Source organism: Haplochromis burtoni, unplaced genomic scaffold (genome assembly GCF_018398535.1).
Source record: "Haplochromis burtoni strain Fernald_Lab_line unplaced genomic scaffold, NCSU_Asbu1 Contig_148, whole genome shotgun sequence".
Classification (NCBI taxonomy): Eukaryota; Metazoa; Chordata; class Actinopteri; order Cichliformes; family Cichlidae; genus Haplochromis; species Haplochromis burtoni.
This window is the reverse complement of record NW_024582509.1, coordinates 1,096,625-1,103,641: the sequence shown is the minus strand read 5'-3', so window position 1 is coordinate 1,103,641 and position 7,017 is coordinate 1,096,625.

Genomic DNA, 7,017 nt, shown 5'->3' with positions numbered 1-7,017 from the left:
TGTGTGTGTGTGTGTGTGTGTGTGTGTGTGTGTGTGTGTGTGTGTGTGTGTGTGTGTGTGTGTGCGTGTGTGTGTGTGTGAGAACCACAGGAGGATGGCGCGACGTTGAAAGTGAAAAAGGAAAAAGTGAAAGTGATGATGAGGATGTGAAAAACATCCTGAAAATGAGTCTCTGTGGTTTTAAGTTTTTATCAGAGACTTGAAGGGAATCAAATCTGGAATCATGGAAGTGAAGTGAGTCACCTCCATGTGGCTCAGTCACACTGCAGTAAACACAGGACAGCATCCTCCTTGTGAGGAGGAGTCTGACTGCAACTAACTGTGGAGGCCAGCTGATGGTCCAGAGATGAAGGTGTTGGACCCACAACCTCCGGGAGACCACTGTCCATCGTGTCTCCAAAATCCTGGTCTGACTCAGACTGACTGCAGTCGCTCTCAGACAGGTTAGCAAAGATCTGCAAATAACTGCCGTCTGAAAACACATCGGCAACACGTTGGAGTCAGTCTGCCGATGAGCAAAGGGGACGTATGTCTTTGAAATCGACAGATTTAAATATGGTCAATTCTAGTTCCAGAAACCCAAGATGGTGATGGCCATGAAGCGAACATGTGACAGAGGCTTTCTGGTGCTTTGCTCATTAATAACTGTCAAAGCATCCATCCAGGAGCTTGCATTAAATTACCAGGAGCCACCCTGTAATGTAGGCAGCTGTCCAAACATCTGCAAACATGTCTTCAGCACAGCCTTCATCAGCTGCTGCTGATGTTTGTAGAAGAAACAACGCGGCGTGGACGACACTGGAGGATTTTCTTCTTCAGCGTCACACACGCTAAGGCGACGGCGCCGCCACTCATCGCCTCTTCGCTGTCAGCTGAAATGTCACATCAGCTGCAACGCCGCTTGATTTCCAGCTTCCATCTGTTGGGGATCAACTGAGGTGTGTGTGTGTGTGTGTGTGTGTGTGTGTGTGTGTGTGTGTGTGTGGTTATGGCCTTACTGAGACTGGTCTGTTGCTCTCAGGTCATCATTTTCAGTCTGTTTGGTGTCATGGGCTGTATCGCAACTCAGGGTCTGCAGCCTTAAAGGCCGCATTTCAAGGCCGATTACGTCACAGCGGCGCGCCGAAGGCTGTCCCAATTCAAAGGCTGCTTGAAATGCAGCCCTCAAATGCGTCCTTCATTTCCCTGAATTTTAAGGACGTGGCGGTGTAGACTTCGTGGCCCAACATATCCCAGAATGCATAGCGCGGCGGTGGGTGTGGATAATTTTGCCGAAAAAAAACGGCGGATGAGGGGCGCCCGAAGAGTAAACTTTAAGTGCTGAATATTACGTCACTTATTTCTGTGCAAATGTTTAATAACGAAGAACATTAAACATTACTGTTGGCCACATGTCGGCAAAGTCATGTGACATCAGTGACGTTTGTGCTAACTTGGTTTTAAAGCCTTTACTTTAAAATATACGCCGTCCAATAGCTGAGCTTAATCAGAGAATGATCAAAGCTCATGTAGAAACAAACAAATGAACAAAATATGTTCTCCTTCATTTCTGTCAAACACAGCTGTATGACACGTTTCCAGCTGTTAGTATCATGGTTGCTAGGCAACCTGGGCAGCGCAACGGAGGCTAGACCGTCCCATTTCACAAGCCTCGCACTTCCGGCCTTAGCGGTCTTTGAGTACGCGGCCCTCGAGGATCGTTGAGGCTGCGTCCTTTAAGGCTGCAGACCCTGAATTGGGATACAGCCACGGTCTGGGTGTGTGGCTGTAAAATTCCCCTGAAGGTCTGGACCTCCCTGGTATCCACCCATGGGCAGGGCCTACAGCCTCTGATTGAGGCAATCAGGTTGGTTGCTGATGCTGCTTCCTCGCCAGTTCGTCAACTACCCTATGTTGGTAACCAGGCCTCATGCTTATGAATCTCAAGTGCTCTACTAACCTTGCATCTTGTGTTCTAGTTACTCCTGGAAATTCCATCACACTGAACCTCTCGTCTTGGAAATCTGGTTAACCCGCCTGCTTTCAGAATCATCTCCTTGCCTCACCTGCCTGCCCTCCTGCCCTCACACCACCTCTGGACCTTCACCGCTCAGGACAGCTGCCACACACCACCAAACCCACCTGAACCGCACCACCTCTCCTTCGACGCTTCCATCTCCCACCTGCACAGTAAGACGAATATTTTCATAGCTTCCACCCTCTCCAGAACTCCTCAGTGGCTACTGCTCTAACACTGCTGTCCTCTCTTCCACTACGTACCTAATCACCAGCAGCTGCCGTTGCTTTCTTGGACCTTGCTTATCCCTCTCCCCTGGCCAAGACCCTCACGCCCCATGTGTCAAGCCTTAAGTCAAGTACTATCATAAACGTCATTTTTGTGCTTGTTAATAAACCTTTGTTAAACCCTTTCCTCAGCCTCCGCTTTGGGTTTCCTGCACGTTGGTTTGATTTTTGGTGCTCGGCCTCCAGCCGTTTTGTGACGTTTGGATTCTGTTTGAAACTAAATTCTGATCATTTCCAAATATAAACCAAGATCTTTAAAATGAGGCAAAGCTTCAAACAGGACATGAAACAGCGTCTCTGAGCTCTTAAAATAGAGCTCGCCTATTAAACCACAGGAGAGTGTGTGTGTGTGTGTGTTGATGTCGATGTAATGCAGGCAGCCTCTGATAACCAGTGACATCTGAGGCCCCGTGGATGAGATCGTGCTGGTTCTGCATGTCCCAGCGGGTCTCTTTGTTTGAGTCCAGTTCAGACTGGTTTATATGAGCTTTACCCAGCGAGTGCCCTGTAGGTGAATTAGAGACGAACAGGAAGTGAACAGGTGCAGTTTTCATGAGCAAACATGGCGGCTGGAGGAACGGAGCGGGCGCTTCAGATGACCTGTCGGAGTAAAACCTCGACCCTGTAATGGCCCGCATTACATTACACAGGTGTTCCTAATAAAGTGGTCAGTGTGTGAACAATATGTCAGTACTTTAGAGGCATTAAAGATTTACAGAAGATCGAATTCAAGTTTTAATAATTGAAGGAAACCCCACATACTGCTATTAAAGAGGGAGGTGAACTTGTTATATACAAGCAGCATTTTTACAGTTTTTAAATTTTAATTTATGATTTCATCCTAATAAAACAAATGGCTTCCTTGATATTAAACATCTGGCTCCAGGTGTTCATAGATTACCACCATGGTGTGTAATCAGTGTGATTGTGGCGACCTGGAGTAAACGTTCACGAGTATCTTAAGGACTGCGACACGACAGCGAGCATGTTCAATCCACCTTAAACACTTTCATCCATTAATAAACATAAACTGGGGAGCTTACAACAAACAGAAGAAGCAGATGTTCTTCCAGCTGTGGGTTTAACACCACTATCCAAACACATCAGCAGGTTACATGTTCATAATTAACATGTACGTGATCTGGGATCAGTCCTGTTGATGCTCTCATGAATAGACGGATGGCGGGAACGTCGCTGGGAATTATGGGATGGAATTATTTCCTCTTTTCCTGAAGGATGGTCCAGCGTGTCCTTAAGCGTCAGGGTCAGTCAGGATGCACGGTGGCGTGTACTACCTGAACACAGAGCGCCTCGCTCAGGTTTTATGGTAACGCTCGCATCACATGACAATACTGTCTCTCGTCCCTGAGCCCGAGCTGAACCAATCAGCTTCTCCCTGTGTGTAAACACATTCCTGGTATATTAAATAGTGAAGCTTTTGCATGTTTGCTGCACGATGTTTCTATGGCACCGTGCTGGTTATTGAATGGAACTGAATCTACCATGAAGTATTCCCAGTACTACGTTTCTCCTCCATTTATGGAATTCAGGATCCTGTAACATCCCAGGAGGAACAGAAAATCTCTCGGGACCCCAAAACAAACAGGAAGTCCAGTGTTTGGAGTTCAGTGTGATTTTTGGCACAGTTCTCGGCACTTTCTGGCTTTATGCTTAAAAAACCTCCTAGAGAACCAATCAGACTCCCTGTTTGTTCAGTCTAAGGCCGTCTGTGACGGGGTGGCTCATTCCCGTGCTTTAAATCTTAAACTTAGCCGAAGGCCAAACGATAACCGAAGCCGACTCTCACTCGCACAGGAGGTGCGCAGAGCTTCCGGCGTCTTTGCCGAGCGCGAGGGGGAAACATCGATTGACAAACTTAATTACACATCTGCAGAACTGGAATAAAACTGAAAACAGCTTTTCGTCTGAGAAATAACCAGCAATCATCCTCTCGGCAGACGTGTGGAAAACATCAACACTCGATTTTCCTCTCGTTTCCTTTCATCAGCAGGTGAAATCGGCTCCATCATCACAGCGAGAGCCTTTAACTGCGCCTCGGTGCGCCACGTTTAATGCTTTTTTTGTCCACATATCAAATCAAAGGCTCGTTATTGGATTAATCATTACGAGTCTACTACTTTCTTTTCCTTATGTGCCAATAAATTCCTCGTTGTTGTGTCCTGCTGGAGAAAACAAGAAATCTGAAGACATTAGTTTGAGGTTTCATTCATTAAAACAGACATTTTAATTTCTGTTGCAGTTTGATTAATGACATTTCCATTATTGATGGAATTACAAAGCAAGTAAACAAAAAGCTCCAGAAGGAATCGATGCGTCTGCACTGAAAAAAGAACATGTTGGATTTACTACATTCAGTCGAGGACGTTGTTGCACGCAGATGTTTTGCTTTGGCAGCAACTTAAACAACTTTTAATCAAATCAAAATCAAAGTGTAATCAGCACAACATATTCATATTTAATAACCCTGTGAAGTTTGTGCTGATAGCATGTGACCGAAACATGTTTAGATAAAGTCATTTGAGCTTTTCAAATATTTTAATCCTTCATATTCTGTCACTTTATTCCAACACTGTTCATTCACGTTTACTCTAATTCTACTTGGTCACTTAAAAACTACATTATCTTCGTATTACATAATGTTCAACAAAGTCTAGAGTCTGGTTGACATTAAAGTTTAATGGATTTATGACGACTTCCACTGCATCCATCCTCCTCACTTCCAACATAAATGAAGACAGAAACTAAACAGCAGTGACGTTTGCAGGGTTACTGAAGTTGGGCTAGCTGCTATATAATGATGTGCTACGTGATTGCTAGCAACACAGCTATGTTAGCATAAACACAGTGAAGCTGCAGGATGAACGCTAACTTTTTCCACTCGATAAAAGTTAACGTGAGGGTTCCTGATGGTTAGAGACAAATGTAATCGCATGGCAGGATGCTGTAAACGGACCAAACTTCAGTCAGGAGAACAACTGAGATAATCCATCCACAATACGAGGTTAGTCATTAATATACTGCTGCTGGGGCTGCAGTTACATCGTAAGGGTTTAAACACTGAGCTTTAAAATGAACAGTGGTAACAAAAACAGGTCGACAGTGATCACGGACTGTTTTTAGGGGCTCGTTCAGATTAAATAGAACCAGATACAGAAAATTAAAACATGTTAAAAACACAAAAGCCTTATTAAACTCAGAGCAGTTTGGACCCAGATGCAGGGTTCATACGTCATCACTTAAAGACTGGATTAGTCCAACCCCAATAACTGCGTGACCGTGGGAGCAAACCAGAGAGAACCCACTGTAAAGTAGCTGGATTGTGGATTTGAACCCAAGATCATCTTGCTGTGAGGCAACAGTGTGAACCACTGCACTGTCAATCCAGATTTAACAAAAGTAGGAAAGCTATGATTTCAAGCCCTTAACAGGTCAACACTAGCATACACGTGTGTGCAGGTGTCTGCCTCTGATAACTGCTGTGATTTCCCTGTGGTTCGAAATCTCCTGTGATCTTGTGAATTTCGTGAGTCCAGGTAACCACTCTAACTAGATCATATCAGGTCATCTCAACAAGAACGAAATAAATTGATGAATTTCCTGCAGATTAAATTACGTTCTAATTTAAATAAATTAAATAAATTACAAGAAATTATGTGGTTCAAATTACAAGTCAGACTTTTTAAATGTAACAACCTCCCAATGTCCTTGTCTTGAGGTTTTGTCCCAGGAATGATGTGATCGAGCAGATCAGAGTGCCCCTGCTTGTTCCTGCTGCTCTTCATCACAGACATTAAACTGCTGCAGTTTTCTGACTGATACATCTCATGATACTGATGCTGCAGTGATGAACACAGAGCAGAGTTTGGACTGTGACAGCTGCGGTTTTAAAACAGAGCTGAACATGTCACGTGGATATTTGTAGTTATGAGATTACAGGGACTTGAAGTGACCTCCTGTGGGCTTTGCCTGTGACGTGGAAAGTTTTAAAAGCAGATCAAATTTTGCATTGCTTCATTAAATATATTAAAGTTACTGTGATTCAACATTCATGACTGTGAGGAGCTCAGGTCTGAACAGATCTGGTTGATTTTATGTGAACCAAAGACTTCAGTTTAACATGTTCACTGTAAAATATTTAAACATTTATTATATGACAGATTTAGTTTTTCTGATCAGCTGACTGAATAAAAACACTGGAGGATTTCATCATGGACAGTTTTCCTCCTAAAAACAGAGACTTTAGTAACAGGAAACTCTCGTTTCCCATTCTTCCTGTTTGTTTGAACGCAGCAGCACACCTGTGCAGGTGTGCCACATTAATCTGAGCTCTGTGGAGACAGGAAAGTAAAAGTTCCTTCACAGCTTCTGATGGTGTCTACGGTCTGTCTCATAATCCTGGCTGTGACCAGCGTGATGAAGAGTGTGCTGATGAAGGTGATGATGTCATAAAGGTAAAAAGCTGCTGTTCTTCATGTTTTAAAAGCATCTCGTTCAGCTGACGATGGCTTGGAGTGTCTCGGCTGTTTGCTCCGTCTGCTTTCTTATTAACTGTGTGGACATTTACACACACACACACACACACACACACACACACACACACACACACACACACACACACTAGGGCTGGGTATCGTCACTCATTTCTAGAATCGATTCGTTTCCGATTCACAAGGTGCCGAATCGATTTGATCCACGATTTGATTTAATTCGATT